The 16970-nt window shown below is 40.4% G+C and overlaps 2 long non-coding RNA genes across 2 annotated transcripts in view; one reads left to right on the top strand and one right to left on the bottom strand.

Moving 5' to 3' along the window:
- Positions 1–11805, top strand: part of LOC135303947 (uncharacterized) — a 25640-nt gene extending 13835 nt beyond the window's left edge. The window contains exons 2-3 of the long non-coding RNA XR_010365370.1: positions 10731–10866; positions 11591–11805. This is a non-coding gene — a long non-coding RNA (uncharacterized LOC135303947). The remainder of the gene's footprint in view (positions 1–10730; positions 10867–11590) is intronic.
- LOC135303948 (uncharacterized) overlaps positions 8198–16970 on the bottom strand; it is a 25231-nt gene continuing 16458 nt past the window's right edge. The window contains exon 2 of the long non-coding RNA XR_010365371.1: positions 8198–9476. This is a non-coding gene — a long non-coding RNA (uncharacterized LOC135303948). The remainder of the gene's footprint in view (positions 9477–16970) is intronic.

Below are 16970 nucleotides of genomic sequence, written 5' to 3'. Positions count from 1 at the left end.
CCCCCCCCCCCCCTTTTCCCCCCCGAAGATATCGGACCGGCACCGGGCAAGGGGCTCTGTCCGGGGTCTGCAAGAGAAGCTTCGTACCCTCCGCAGCGAAGAGAGAAACGGCTCGACCCCTTGGACTGGTGAAACATCTGTTGCCATCTCGGGCTATTTCTCTTGTGCTGGGAGTGTTTTTTTTGTTGTTCTTTAATAAACAAGTTTTTTCCACTTCCCCTCTGAAGAAATTCTTCCCGAACCCAGTGGTGGGGAGGGGGGAAGGTGCGGAGGGTTTTGTTTCCTATAAGGGGCTCCTTTGGAGATATTTTCCCTAATTTGTCCTAAACCAGTTCACTAAGAAAGAAGGACTGGCCCATGTACTGAAAATGTGGTGAATATTTTGAAGAACCATGTTCTATATTAGATCAGTGACAGAAATTATGGTAATATGACAACTCTGCTTTACAGACTCTTTCTTTCCCTGTCACTCTATGACTTTCATTATATTATCTTTTTGTCTTTCACCTGTTTCTTCAAATTGCATGGGTTACTCCTAGGACATAGAAGAATCTTACTAGGCATGGAGAAAAGCCTTGTCACAAAGAAAAAGGTGCTGCTCTTTTAAAACATTGGTCTGGAAAAGGATGATACAGACTGATGGAATTATTGTCTTAGCTCTCCATTGTCTTATTTATGCACACATCATTTTTATAGCTATTGTTTGTTGGCTCCTTAAGTTACAGTAATTTCTTTAAGACACTCCTTAAGATGGATGTAGTGTGAAGTGTATATAAAATAGTTTTCCAAAGTGGATAACAAAATGTCCAAATATTGTTTCAAGTAAGCAGTAAAATACCTAAAGCCATGCCATAAATGCTGCATTAAAAGTGAGCTTTCTTCAAACCTTTTGGCATGAAACCATCACAACATCCTGCCAGGAAAAAAAAAAAAAAAGAAAGCAATAATTAAACCTGATTTGAAGCATCATAGGAGACAGAGCTGGGAGCTGGGTAGAAATTCTCTGTCCTACCAATTTCCTGTAACTCCACAATACAATTATGTGTGACAAAAAGGATTATTCCCTGGACCAGGTGTGTTTGGTAGCGTATGGTGAGGTCTGAATACCTGCCATAAAATTGCTGCTTTTGGCCAATTTCTGTTGCAGTAGATATTCCCAAATCTGGAATATCCAGAAGATTGAAGGTGCCTTCCAATTTCCCCAGTGGCTCGTGATGCTGTCTAGCACACTAGCCTTGCTAAAAGGTGTTTGCTTGGTTTTAACAAGGAGATTCTCCAGGAGCTTTGGTGAGAAAGATACTGGTTGTTTTCTTCTGGTTTATTCTTTCTCCTGTAGATAAGAAACGAACAGTGTTTTTGTGTGTCTTCAGATCAGTTGATGGGCAGAGTGGGCATTTTAGGGCCACACACACATCCTAGAGATTTGTAAACAAGAACGTGTGAAAACTGTATGATGGAATGACATCTTTCTTTTCACATGGTCTGCTTTCCCTTCCTGTGTGAACTGCAGTCTTCACTGTATTTGCTTTTTTGCTTTGTTCTGAATGTCACCACGTACCACGAGCACTCCTTGGGTGTCACCCTACGGGGTCATGCAATTAAGCTGTAATTGAGCAGCTGCACATCCATGGGAGGCTGTAGGGATACTCTGAAAATGTATCAGAGCAAACCAATGGACAGTTGTTTCCCTTGACTGGAAATTGCTTTGCATGGATTTGAGCAATAATCCATGCCATGACACATATCAAGGACATTGGAGCTGTTGCCAGTCATTAAAAAGCTCCAGAGTCCTGTAGGATTATTTTATATACCATATGAGAATACAGAGAAGTAATATTACATCACTTTTTGTTAAAATTTCCCATGAAAATCAGATCATTGTTCTTCTTTGGCTGGGCTTTTTTAAAGAAGGATGACCAGTTTTGTAAAAAAAAAATAGTATTTTTCCCACATATAAAACTAATTTCAGTGGAAAGTTTTCTATTATCGATACACTTGAATAGTGTTACACTGGATTTGCATGGATTTAAATGAAATCAGAAACCTTCCAAAACACAACTCATTGACTTTGCCCTCAGAGCTTGCTTGAAAGGTGTTGACAGTGGCCTGTAGGAAGGTAAAGAATTATGGTTAAATTAATGATGTAGTGATAAATTTTGATTTCCCCTTCAGTATTTTTAATAATCTGAAAACATTTAATGGCTATTTTGTGAGCTACCCATTAGTGATGTGAAATAAACTAGTCCTAATCCCAATTTACAGAAATAAGCACAGTTATTTCAACAAATAAACAGGAAAGAAGTTTGTACTGTTAGCAGCAAATCCAGCCTTGTGAAGCAAAATGTTGCTCCAGGACAATTCTAGGTGGCCATAATCAGTGGCAAATTTGTTTTGGTGTTTGAGAAACCAACATCTCAGTAATTCAAGTATTTGTCAAGTATAGCTCAATAGAGAAACTCAACATAGAGATAAAAAGTACAGCACTTGCATTAGGTATTTTTTTTTGTCTGAGAGTAGTTTATTCATTGCTGATTGTTTCCATTTCTAAATTTAGCAAGTTAGGTAAAAACCCAACAATAATAGTACAGTACAAATGGAGAATTTTTATTCAGGGAAAATTGCATTGGCATGTAATGAAAAACAACACCTCACCAAAAAATCTGGATGGTTTAGGATGGATTGGGTAAAATCAACTAGCAATGGAAACATGAATTTTCTGCAGGGGAAAAAAATGTAGTTTTATTTTGATAAATATTTTGATAAAATGAAGGCAATCTGAATTTCACTTCTTCCAGCTCCCCCAGGCTTTCATTGCAGAGCCTGTCAGCTGAAGGGAATGGTGTTTTCCTAGGACCAGAATATTTTCTCTGCAAGTGTGTCTGCAGAGATGCAGGAGCAATCTGAGGCTCCACTTCCATGGCTGTGTCATTTAACCACGAGAACAGACTCTTACCAGGGAGAATTGCCAAGGCTTGCTCCTTCATTGCTGCAGGCACCTGCAGAAATGGTAGTGCAGGGCATGGAATGCTCTGATCCCTGCCATACAGAGCCACGCTCACAAGAAAATAGCTCCAGTGAACAAGGACAAGTGGAAGGAAGGGCTTGACAATCCTGACCTACCAATCTCAGAAAGAATCAATCTGATTTTGAACTCCAGTGTGCAAAATTGGCACAAATATCAGCTCACATCTTTAAAAAGTCTTCATAACATGCAAATCCCAATTAGTCACCTTTGGTGACTAGGTAGCAAAATATTATCTGTTATCAGCCCATCTTGTTGTGGTAATTAAGCTTGCAGGGAGGTTTTATTCCTCTGTCTGTGATGATCTTTGGTGCCCTAAATTTAATTTCTTTTCATAATCCCTACAGGAGCAAGCAGCACAGAGGAGTTTTAACTAATAAAGTATTGGAACCTTGGAAGCACCAAGAACTTGGCAGAAACACCCATGGGATGAGATAAATTTTCGTATTTAAAAACAAACAAGCAGGCACTATAAGCCTTAGTAAGGCTGTGAGCAGTGCTGGCTTTCCATTGCAGAGCCTTGCTGGCTTTTAGAAGAGGGATGAGGGGTGCAAAGGCAGCAGTAAAAGCCATGTGGTGGCTTCTGTCTGTTCTCTTCCTTCCTTCTCAGCAATCCAAGTCACCAGGTGCTGCAGAGCACCCTGCAGCAGCCGCTCCTGCAGGGACAGGCACAGGCAGCAGAAAGCTGCTTTTCCTTGGATTCAGGCTCAGAATTCTTTGTGCGGGAGCCCTGAACTAGCCTGTAGAACCAAGTGGTCAGGGAAGAGACACTAGAAATCCATCCCAGTTTCTGATGTCAAGCTTGATTCTTTCATCTGCAAAGCAGGATGGAATATCATTTCAAAATCTGCAAAGCTGTTGCTTTGAAATGATGTCTTCACATCTGCCTTTGGATGGGGAACTTAGTAAATAAATCTGAAGGCAGAACTGAAAAATGGGAGTCCCTAACCACTCTCAGCTTTGCCACTGTACTTCAGCAGTGCAAAACACTTAGAAAATATCACTTATAGATATGGTTTATTGCACTTAGAAATATGGCTTATACAACGTGAATTTTGTCCTGGTGTTCAGGGTCACAACACTGAATTTTACTTAAATATTTCAGTTACTCTTGTATCCCTCTTCTTTTACCCAAAGGCATTCACTGAGCCAAGGTGGTGTCACATTTTTAGCATTGCCCTTTAGAAGCTGATTGAACTTTAAAAGCAGCTTTTTATTTCCTCACTGAAACTAAATAGGCTACATCCTGAAAGTTTAGACCACTTAAAATTGGCTCATAGATAAACCTTTTATTTATTACTTATATATTAGTTATTTATATTGTATTGTAAACTGTGTGAGTATGACTTTAGTAAAAAACTGCATTCCTATAATAGAATTATTTCTCAAGCTCAGGAACAGACTCCCAGCAGAAGAAAGCCTTAGGGTCTATCAGGTAACACAACCAAATGTAAAAGCAAACATCAGCTTCTCTAGAAGTGAGGTGTACGACTGCCTTTGAGAGAAAGATCATCCTACACTCACAGCGAGATGTTCTCTTTCTTTTTGGTAATTGACAGTAAAAAGAAGTGCTGGAGTACCTGGTGGCATGAAATAAGGGGCTGACAGTGGGAGGAGGGAACAGTGGTTGTTCACTGGGGCTAGGAACGCTGGTACGAGGTGCAAACCTCATCTAGCAGCAGGAATACTTGCTACATGAACAAGATTTCCTGACAGACTCCATCTGTGCCTTCCCACCAAACAAGGTCACTCAGTCAGATCCTAGGAAGCCTAATGAGCAAAGTTGCCAAGTCTCTGCAGTGATAATGGAGGCTTGCTCTGACTTACGCCTCAGGCACCTGCAATATTTTTAGTACTGGAAAATAAAACAGGGTAGAGGAAAAAAGGTCATAATTTTTATCAAACCAGTCCCCCTTGAGAAATATCAGTGTGCGTGCCTGTGCATGAACATACCTGGGTATTTTTTCTTTCTTTTCCTGGTGATTTGCAGTTTACTTTACTCTTGAGGCACTCCTTCAACTTGGGATTCATCCTGGCCATTCATCTCACATCTGCACCTTGGTTATGGAAACATCACTGTGGTGGTACCATGCCCCTTCCTTACAAAACGCTGTATCAACAGCATGTGTGGTGGCTCCAGAGCTGAGGGAGAGGCTTTAACTATGGATTTTTGATGTTCATCAATTTTCTGCCTGGAGTTTCTGTGATACAGTCTGGTCAACTTACAGGAAATATTGTGGTAAGGGACAAAAATAAATTTAGAGCATTGCACACGCCCAGAAAAAAAAAAAATCTCTGCTAAGAACTTTTAGTATTCACAGCTGATTTGTTCCTGTAGACAAGCTGATAGTTAAACCAAAACAACTGAACCACAAGTACCCTGAATCCCTTGTTTGATCTAGGATCTATTCATGTTTATCTGCTTTTGATAGGAATATCTGGTCCAGTGTATATTTCCAGTGTATGTTTACAATTCATCTTTTGCACTGCCTGCAAAAAATTAGCCCCTTATTTGACTTCTTAGTGAGTAAAAGAATTCTTGTCTAAATCTGTGAGATGGCATTAAGGAGACCAAAACCATCATGTAAAACAGTGAAATAAGAAGAGAAATTTAGATGGACAGTCAGTGAAGTTTCTCAGTGCCATCCTTTAGTGCGGGATGGAATGTTTCTGGAATGAAATAGTGCTTCTTGTGGTGAGAGATGTGTTGCAATGTACGGCTATCAGAGTCTTAGTATGGAGAAGATGTGGAGCAGATCTTTTGGAAATGGCTTTACCCTGCAGAATCCATTCTGTGTCACCTTCTGACAGGATTCTGTTCTGCCCCTGAGTCAGTGTAAACTAACTCAGGTCCTAATATCTCACATACAGAAAACTTCTTCACAGGATGGGGAGTCACATTTTCTCTTGTGTGCCTTCACACTCAATGTATACAACAGGACATTGCCAAATTGCACACCTGGTGATCAGAATAGAGCACTAATTTAAAAGTTCTAGGGGATAAGCTTCCAGGAAAATGCACATGCACAAGTGAATATTTCCATATTCTGGAGGAGATGTCTCTACAATTGCCAAGGGACTCTGCATAGTGACACTGGCACTCAGTTGCCTTGTAAAATACAATTGTAAGAGATGTCTTTCTGCAGTGATATAACATCACTGACTGTGGTAGAAGTAGATCTACAAGTGGAAAAGACATGAAAATTTTAATTCTGAGTTGAAGAATACACCAAGATTATGAATTAAATTTTTATTTATTGCTTAACTTACAAAGACACTGTAGCTCAGGCTCTGCAAATATCCAAATATTCAGCAGTGAGTGCAGACTGGAAATGCAGAACTTGGTGTTAAGCCCAAGGCTTTTTGGGATATCTGTCCAAACTTCCAGTGTAGGATGTCCTGGATTGCCCACAGCTTTCAAATGGCAGCTGAAGTTTGCTGTAAGCAGTGCCAAGGTGTTTTTTAGCAATACTCACCCTTCTAAATTCCCAGTTACAAGTGGGGGGTAACTAGTTTAGCAATATGAGCTATATGGAGGTAGGAATTGATGGTTTTCCCCTTATTCTCTGTTGTTTCCTGCCATCTGACAGACTTACAAAATGACAGCTCTGCCCATATTTTCAAAACCATATCTAGTAATATAATGACTCACCTAATAATCCTAAAAGTCCTTTCTATTGCCTGAGAGATGTAATGAAATGTTCTGACGGGTGGGGGTGGAACAGTATGAAATCTCCAAACCAACAGCAAACATGGTATTAGTTCCCATAACACAGAACAGCACAGATGTGCACAGAACAGCACATCACCCTGCACACACACTAAGGAGAAATGAAGGTTTAAGGTGCAGTCTCTCAGCTCTTCTCCCTAAAGAGCAGGTACTTGTTCCCTGAAATCCCTGTCCCACCGTTCCCCAGTTCACTCTGGCACACCACACAGTATTTCACACCTGAAACTCAAAGCAGCTCTGTCCTGGCTGTGCACAGATCTTGAGGTGCACTGACAGCTTCACCCTCAGGCACCAGAATTGCCAAAAACCTGAAGTTTTTTCTCTCCTGTCCCATCACATTTCTGCTAGTAATTATTTTTATTTCTTTTCCCTTCTGACCTTCCCCACAGCCATGCCTGGCTCCATGCTGTGTGTACCAGTGTTCTTTTCCAGCCAGGCCACCTCTCATCTCCCCCTGCCCTCACGCCTCACCCAGGTCAGCCTAAGCCCAAGTTGTAGGTCAGATCTAAGCCCCGTCTTATCTCTTGCTCCACTGCAAAAACAAGACAAGAACTGTGTGGGAAGTGGATTCGTAAAGAATTCTCAAAACCTGGCAGAAAGCTCACACAGTCTTGTACATCTCTGTGCAAACACTGAGTTAAGGTGTGATGACTTAGGAAGGCCATATTTCCTCAATTAAAATGCTTATAAACACTTTTCAGCCTGTTAGCTTTTACCACACAATGCCACTATTACTTCTAACACCAATCACCTATATTTTTACCCCAGGTGATCCTACTACAATCCATCTTTCACAGTTCTAATTCTCTAAAGTATCTAGTCTTTTCACAAGGGCATATTTTGAAACTTATTAAACTTATGAAACTTATTAAAAGTTATTTCTTGTTCAGTCTCTCTCTCAACAATGTCATCTCTATTCTAGAGCCTTCCTAAATCAACACACCTTATCTCAGTGTTTACATACAGATGTACAAGACTATGTGAACTTTCTATCAGGTTTTGGGAATTCTTTACAAATCCATTTCCCACAGAACTGCACCTTGAGTGTGGGATTCCAGGCACTTCTCATAGCTGTCTCACCAAAACTGGCTGTCTGGGCTTAAAAACCACCAGTTTATTGGTTCTTACTGGAAAATGGGTGATATTTTGAAAAAGTGTTAACTCTGGCTTTCTCTAAAACATTATTTGTGTTGGATTTTCCTTTATTTTGCAGTTTTCTTTAGCTTTTATAGTTTTGCATGGGCAAAAAAAAAAAAAAAGGAATTCTCTATTATCTCAGATGGCTGCTCTGACCCTGGATGGGAGAGCAAGTCATTTTTCTATAATATGTATTTCATGAAGCTCCTCTCCTGACCCATATTATTCAGTTATTCATTAAAGCTAAAGGATTGTGTATGCTTTTCCTTTGTTGTTGTTTGGGTGTTTTTTAAGAAAAAACCCAAATATTTTATACATTATAATCAAAATTTAATTTAATTTTATTTATAATTAAAACCATGTCTTAAACTGAAAGGAAAGTTGGTGCCTGAAAAAAACAGTTCAAAATATGTTTTGCTATAGAACCTCTTTACAACAGCAGTGTTGACTTGTAAGAAATTATATGTGTAATCAACAACAAACCTTTTGTGTACATCTTACAATGCAAAAAAAACCTCACTTAGAGAGATCCACAGATGAAGCTATTAGGAAGCATGGATGCAGATGTTGTATTGAATAGCCTTGCACAAATAAAAGGAAGTAAGGGATACAAGAAGCTTCAAGTATTCACTGTCAATAAATTGAATCTAGAAAGACTTGCCACTGGGTAACACAAACCCATATGACATGACTATAAAGAGAGATGAACCTTTTCTTTGGGATCTTCCCATGTCTCTCATTTAACCTTTCAGTTAAAGATGTTTTAAGCTTGAGCAGCTGTCAATGCAGCATTAATATGTGAAAGAAATAGAAGGAAACATTTCAGACTTCCTGCAGAGGCAGTAATTTGCTGGCTGTTCCCTCTCAGGCTTTCATGGTCCGGTGCCCAGGTGTCCTGTCCTGGAGCTCCCTGCCACGCTCACTGAGGGCTGCATTTCCACTGAGCTTTATCTCAGCCTGATAAAATTGTAATTCTTGATGAGTTTCAGCCAGGCATGCCCTAGGAACTGCAGAATAGAATGGGGAAGAGTCAGGGAAAGGCAAAGACAGGCAACACTTCTGTACATTGGTCATAGGACAACTCTTTCATTTCAAGGGAGTTGTTCTGATACAGCCCTGCTTAGCACTGAACAGAGGGTGATTAATGTTTAATTAGTTACAATGCACCTTTTCTAGCAATTAGTGAACACCTCCCCCAGTGACTGAGACCATCTCAGGTTCTGAGACTGGGTTTCCATCACCACCCCAGCACCTGTCTGCTTGTTGCAGCTTGGTTTGGAAAATCACCTACATGAAGAAATGTCCTTCTCTTTGCCAGCTGGGCTCCAGAGGGTTTAACCAACCACTAATAGGACCCCTCATCTGCTGAGTTTTTACTCATTCATGGTCCTGCCTCCCACCACAAACAAAGCACATATGGAAACCTCTACTGAGATTACTCCATTTGTGTCACTCAAAAAGGCACTGACAGTTCCAGTGCCTCAAACAGTGTCCCATACTGTGTTTTCACGCAGGGAAAAGCTAATAATTATAGCAGTGACTCTTTCTGTGACTGGGTAATATGTACAGGGTGTATGATCCATTTCTCTAAAAGAAAAAAAAAGTACTTTTATATGGCAGCATTGGCAGTGAAACTGATTTTTAATGAGTACTTCAGGGATTCCAGATGTCACTTGACAAGTTGAGCAAAAGTGCTAGCTTTTCCATCAGTCTGTAACAAGTAATCATGTAACAGGTGCAAGATTACTCAAGTGGCTCTAAGATTATTTTTGCAGCCAATTTCAGTCCATGGAATTGTAGAAATAGTCCCCCAGGCATGTGAGAACTTTTGTGGTTGTTATCTGTCTGGAGGAATATATAAAGAAATTACAGCCCATCTATAAGTAATATTGATTAGAAATATCTCTGTGGGGAAAAAAATAACCACCACAAAAAAACACCACCTCCAAACCAAAACTATTGCATCTAAAAACCTGGCTGGTTTTGGTTTGGTTTGGGTTTTGGGTTTTTTTTCCCAACTGTACTTATTTAAATTATGTCAACTTTACTTAGAAGTAAACCTTTGCTCTGTGCAGCCTGCCTTAACACAGCATCAGGCCCTGTCTTCTCATGAATGGATGATAAATGAAAGAAATTGGTGAGAAAGTGTCAAAGAGAATCAAAAGTATTTCTCACCTACTCCATGTCACTTAGGGGCATAAACTCTTTGGGATAGATTTCTGTGCTCTTCTGCTTCTCTTTTCTATTTCTGAATGCAGAGATTTCAAAATTATTTTTTTTTCTCAGAGGAAAAGACTGCGAAAATGCTAAGCTGCGTGACCTAAGTGACAGCCTAAACTATGTGCCATAAAGCCTGAAAATGGTGCCTTCCCTGGCATCTCAGGATGTCAAACAACAAATCCCCAGAGCTCCTCTTTTCACACAAAAACAGTGTAGAAAAGACAAAAAACTCCACCTTTTTGTGTCTTCTGTTGGTGTCAACTAACAGAGCTACAAAGCCTCCTGCTAGCTGAGGGCCAAGCCCTCTGTGGGCAGGGTGAGAGCAGGAGCTAAGAAGAAATATTTGCAGGCAGGAAAAGCCACCAAGGCCTTAAGAAGGGTTGTCTTTTGTTTAAATGGTGGATTTTTTAAGCTGTCCAAAAGTGAAAAAAATGCACATTTATTGTAAATGCAGGGCCGCCAACCAGGGAAGGAATGATGAGGAGGACTCCTTATCAGAAGGCTAATTTATTACTTTGATACTATTTTACATTAAAGAATACTATACTATACTAAAGAATACAGAAAGGATACTTACTGAATGCTAAAAAGATAATAATGAAAACTCATGGCTCTTTCCAGAGTCCCGACACAGTTTGGCACTGGTGGGCCAAAGAGTCAGAACAACTCACACCAGAATCCAGCCAGGCAATCACCTGTGGTAAACAATCTCCAAACACATTCCACACGTGAGCACAGCACAGGAGAAGCCAATGAGGTAAGAACTGTTTTTCTTTTTTTCTGAGGCCTCTTGCTGCCTTTCAGCTCCCCAGGAGAAAATCCTGGGCGAAGGAATCCCGTTCAGAGCATGAGAATGCCACAGGCATTCATTTAGGGCACAAGAATATGGACAGAGGTGACACAAGTGCCCTTGGAGGGCTGCAGCTGGCTCCTGGGTTTGGGGACACCTGGGTGTGAAGCTCCAGTATGTCCCAGTCTGAAATAAACACAGAGTTTATCAAAAGTCCCACCATTCCACAATGATCGTTTGCAACCTGAAGCCCAAAGACTGCTTCCTAGTTTTTTTCTGACTATTTAAAACATCTTGGAGGGGTGGAGGGATGGCAGCCATCCAAATTATTTTCATTTTAGCATGACTGTCAAATGAACATAGGTCCACTCATGACAGAAAGTGTTTAAGGGTAGAAAAATGAGAATGGAAGGATTGCGTGGTTGCTGAACAAGCTGCTTGGTTTTATTTTTTATGACAGAAACTCTAAAAGTGCTTGAAAACCAAATTTTTCCAAAGTTAGAAGTGTTCACATGTGTAAGAATTGTCATTAATGGAGGAGTCCTTTTAGAAAAAGTTATTGTAGTTCTGAAACTACAACCCTCAGACCTCAAAATTTCATTAGGTGTCTGAAATCTTATTTCAGTTCTAGAACACACTTAAGCTTGAAAATCAAATTTCTCCTATAATTCAGTTCTCTGTCTTTCCACAGCAATTAAAATAATTACACTCTGTCAAGCTACATCTTTTCACCCTGATTAAAGACAGAGCTGTATGGAGCAAACACATCAACTTGTCTGCTGACAGGTGAAAGAAGAATGCAGAGCATGTCTGAAACCATACTGATAACTTCCCATTGAGTAGTACACAGGCTAAGAATTCATCCTGTATGCTTCTTCTAGAAAATAAACACTTTATTAAGAAAATGATTTATTCTGTATATCCTTAAACCCAGAATGTTTTACTTATAAATCAAAGCTAATGATTTGGATCCTGTCTCAAAATTAATTACTGGTGCATTCTCTTAAACCTGGTTGTATTTGCAAGTAAGTATCTAAAACCAAAGTGGATTAAATTAGATGAAAAAAAAATCTTTGATCATTAAAAGCATATACAGTTATGTTTAAGTTATTAGTGCAGATGATTTGGCTATTTACAACATAATTACTGATTCGACTATAAAAAAAAAAGTATTGCAAATTGTTTCACGTCAATTAGCAGTAAATAAATTATTCCACTGTGCATAAATTTTTTACTGTTGAAAACTAGCACATAACTTTTTATGGTGCTCTCAAAACAGGTCTAATGCAGTGCCAATAACACCCAGAAACCCCCCTGCCTGCTGGGGAGGGGGAGGAAGGCATTTGTCACAAGGAGAACAAGAAATGGAGCTGCACCAAAACCTGCTCAGAGATTAACAATTGCAAATAATATGAGCAGTGAAACATTGCAAAACTGCACAGTATTACAATGCAGCAACAGAGATAAAAGAGAATGAGAATTATTATACAGTGAAAAAAACCCAGAAAATGGTGACATTTTAAAATTTCTATTAAATTTTAAAATTTTATTTAAATTAAAAACAAAAAAGTGAGAATAATAGTCAAGGAACACTCACTAGCAAGAATTATTTTTGATTATTAAAATGTAAGAAATACTATTTTAGAAAGATCAGGAAATATTTAATTGAAGTGTGAAATCAGTGCCATCCAAACAACTCAACTGAGTTTGACCAAGAGCTACCTTTGATTTGCAGGCAATTGGAAAATACATGGGTTTATTTCTCAGTCTCTCTTCAATGACAAGCTGAGACTCACAAGCTGTCATCCCAAACAAGCAACTACTTCTGAAAGAATCCTTCCACGTATTTTAACCATTTTCATCACTGACATTAAGTATAAAGGTTGTTCTTTGTTTGCCACATTGATCTTGGAACAGAAAGATCAGGACACTTCCTTAACCTTGATTAAATAATTTTTGCATTCCTGTCATAAATTCAGACCTGGAATTTCAAAATTCAGAGCAGCTATTTAGGAAAAAAAAGAAAGAAAAAAATAAAGCAACACCCTGAATATTGCTCCAAGTGTCAGTGAAAGGCAAGACAAAAATATTAGGATGTAGCAAAAAAAGGAACCAGCTGTATGTATGATGCCAGTGATGAAGATGGCTGAACTTTTCTTGGGATGACACAGATTTCTGAGCTACCAGTTTCAAGGACAGGACAGAGGCAGTGAGATTTAAAAAGTGGTGTTAACAAATACTCAATTCGTGGTGAGTTTGGGGCTATTTTAAGCATAGCAGAAGAGAAATGCTGAGATATATGTAAGAATTGCATATTGTAGAGCATCTATACTTCTATATAAATTTTACTACAACAGAAGAAGAAGAGGGTATTCACAAATATTTAAATGCAACAGATTTAAAATGCATGAAGACATTCTTACAAAACTTTTCATTAACCTTTGGAACTTGTTGCCATGTGGTATCGCTGGGTCAAGAGTGCAGCAGGATTTAGAAAGAGAGGACATTTTTATGTACAATCAGAAGTTCCCTCGTTACATTAGAGAGCATAAAGTGCTTTTACAGAGGACACAAAGTGCAATGCTTGGGGCCATGAGGCAGACACTCACTCAGGGGGTGAGGAGGGGTGTTTTCAGCTGGCAGCTTGCTCTGTCCTGGCCCCTGCAGGCTCCTTGGAGCTGCTGCTGTGCTGTGGCTGCAGTCAGGGGCAGGTGAGGCTGCTGCCAGTCCATCGTGGCATCACAGCTCTGCCTGCTTCATCTCTGCTCCTACTGCTGCCCTCGGTTTTGTTCATTTATTCCTTTGCAGCGCTGCTTTGCTAGCTGTTTGTGTTACAGGCAAAGCCAGCCTGGCAATCCTGTGTACGCTTTGCTCAGTAAAGAGAAATGGCTGTGATTTCCTGTGCAACACATCTGCTGCATGCTCCTCTTTTTGAGGCAGACAAGCTGCTAATCCAAGGCAGATGTTGCAGTATTTGTTTCACTCTTCACCAAAGAAGCCAGCAGATCTCCTTTCAGGGAAATGCTTTCAACTCAACTCACTCTTCTATTAATTCTTGGTAACTGATTGTAAGAACTGTGTTAGTAAAATTGATATTTCAGAGCTGCCCTGCAAGGGATATTTTTAACATGCAGCAGCACAGCCCCTGTCTCTCGTCACTCGTGTCATGCTGTCACTGTGTGTGCCTTCAGACACAGGCAGGCTGCTGCTAATGAGCTCACCACTCCATGTTCCTCTAACATAGAGTTCACTACTAATGAGAAAAATCCCCAGACTGTACTCACACTCTAAATCAACTTGGCAAGATTGATCAAAATATTCATTAAAACAGTTTGTTCTTCAGCTCAGCCTGAGCCCTGCAGGCATAACTCTCCTGCTTCTGGGAGGGTTGGTGTGTGTGCCTGCGTGCACACATAAGTGTGTGAAATTAAAACAAGGGGCTTGCTTTTCCTCCTCACAGTGTTCAAGCAGCACTTTCAGAAGGAAAAAAAAAATAAAATGAAAAAGAATAGCTGACTTGTCATTACTTTTTCCTCCTTGAAAAGTGCCCAGGAGTCCAGAGAGGCTAACAAAAATATTCTGCACTCCTCTTCTCATGTGCCTGTCATCAGGAGGCCTGAGAATGACCAAAATGAAGAAGCAAATTGTCGTCAAAAGGGCAACTAGCAAAATAACAAATGAAGATGTGTCAGAGAAAGAGAGACATCACTGGCCACACAACCCTGGGAATTTAATGTGTCTTCTGCCTGTCATCTGCATGGTACATTTCCATGTCCTCCTTCAACAGAATTTCCTCTTGCTTTATCAGCCTTGAGAAGTATAGGTTAGCTCACACTATCTCCTTTATCACATGCATTTCAAGATAAAACACAGCCCAGAGAGCCAGGAATGACAGTAACTGACTAATGCTGAGTGAGCTGGACTCTGCTCAGAAGGCTCTAGACAGAAAACCAGAGCAGCACAAATTGCAGGGAGAGATGAGCAGGGGATAGATTTAAAAATCTCAGCTATGATGTTATCTATCCCCCAAAGGGACAAGAATAATTCTTGTTGGTACCAGTTTGAAAGCCAGACACCTTGACTAGTCATATATTATATACTTCTGGTTCATTTCAGCAATAGAGAAGGTTGCTCTTGGTCATCTGACTTCACTATTCATTGCCTAGACATCAGGAGCTTTTTCCAAAGGACTGAGAGAAAACTTAAACCAGACATGGTTTTTAAATACATCATGTGGTACTGTTCACAACATTGCAAACCCCTTTAGTTTAAAATGTTAATGAATTCCCAACAGCCCATTTCTTAGATCTATTATGTGCTATAAAATGAGCTCCTGTGTTCCAAGAAGACTGCAGTGGGGTGCTGAATCAATCGCTCAGAAGCTCCAGAGCAAGCTGCACAGGCAGTGTCCTGCTGAGCTGGAGCAGCAGCTGCTGGTGGGGCTCCCGCAGTGGGGCATCAGGAGGCACTCTGCCTTGGCTCAGAGCACAGAGCCTCAGCAGCTCAAACTGCAGCAGGCAGAAAGGATTCCTCCAAAAACTGCCAGTGGCACACAAAGGCTGTGATCCAGATGTCGTTGTTATGTCATTTCCACAGCTTTGTATTCCAAAGGTGCCAAATTGAAAGTGGCTGCACAACTGACTGGGACATGGACAGCTCTTTCACCATGTGCACTGTGGTATGAGATTTTCTTCCCATTTAAACACTGCTGGCTGCTCAGAGACTTTTGCTGTGGCCTGCCTGCATGCTGAGCACCCCAGAGTTCCCAGAGCAGTGTACCAGCAGCCAGCGAGGCTCCAGGCAGCAGGTGCCCATCCAGGCTGGTTGAGTCTGCCTGGAGGCGCAAGAGCTCCTGCAGTGCAAACGCTCACAAACGAAACCACTGCTTCAATGCAATGATGCCAGCCTTCTTCACAAGAGCAGTCCAGGCTCTGCCAATGCAGAAAGCTGTTTCTTTGTCCAGACAGGTTCTCTGGAGATAAGGTGCTATTAATCAAATGCTCATTTACAAGCATATCATCTGCCATAGAAAGTGAGGACCAGCTCTTAGCACTTTCCTTTCACAGTGCAAGATGCTGCTTCTAATGTGCTTCCTGCTTGCCCACTTTTATCTGGCTGGTGAGGTTTCTTTCTCTTGACAGAAGCTGTCCCCAGGCATCTATTTCCACAAATGGAGGGAAAAGCAGATACTGGAACTGCTTGACTGTTCTGTGGATAGACTCTACTGAAGGCCTTTGAAATTTTCATTAAAAGAGAAGTTTTAGGGAGCGCAAATACTAACATCCTTTAAAAATATTTTTTCTATTTATGCAAGACAACAGCTTTTAGGAATTAGTTAAAATTTTGTTTATTCAGTTATTGAAAGTATTTCTGCTAAAATTTTAAGTCAAAAGTAAAAAAAAAATCAAAACATGGTGTCTAATAATAGAATATTGTCTACTAATTCAAAACATAATTTTGTCTAAAGGTGTGTGTCTCAAGTAGGTTTTGTGAAGATTTTGTTTTCTGCACTGGATTAATAACTGAATAGATAGCAGAGAAAATGAAGCACACAGTTCCTCCTTCCCCTTCTTTGATCTTAATAGGCTGATTCATTTATTTTAAAATCATGCAGGAAAAATATTAATGAAAGTCATCTATTCAGAAGAGTGAGATCTTTGATTTACAAGAGACTTCTGAATCACTCCATATTCCTTGTACAGCTTGTTTTAAATTGTCATGTTTCTTTTTCTGTAGCTTTGAAGCATCTCAGACATTTTCATCATCAGCTGGAGATCACTTTGCTTAGCACAGTTTTTTATTCATACATTTTTTCCCTCAGAATCTTAGGCAGTAGGTACAGAAGGAGGCAGAGAAGTTTGGTTCAGTGGCAGAAAATGCCCTGGCTTACTCTCCTGTGATGTTCTCTCTGATTTTGCCCCTCACTTCCCACCAGTGCCAGACTGTTCTAGGAGAGCTGCTGCAGCCCATGGCTGAAGGGAAATATCTCACCCACTCCCGGAAGGAAGGAAGGAAGGGCGCCCAAAGGCGCTGGGGCGGTATCGCCAGCTTTTGGCTCCGCCTGGCCCGAC

This window comes from Passer domesticus, chromosome 6 (assembly GCF_036417665.1).
Source record: "Passer domesticus isolate bPasDom1 chromosome 6, bPasDom1.hap1, whole genome shotgun sequence".
Classification (NCBI taxonomy): Eukaryota; Metazoa; Chordata; class Aves; order Passeriformes; family Passeridae; genus Passer; species Passer domesticus.
The sequence above is the reverse complement of the archived record's forward strand: the minus strand, read 5'-3'. Positions and strand labels throughout refer to the sequence as shown.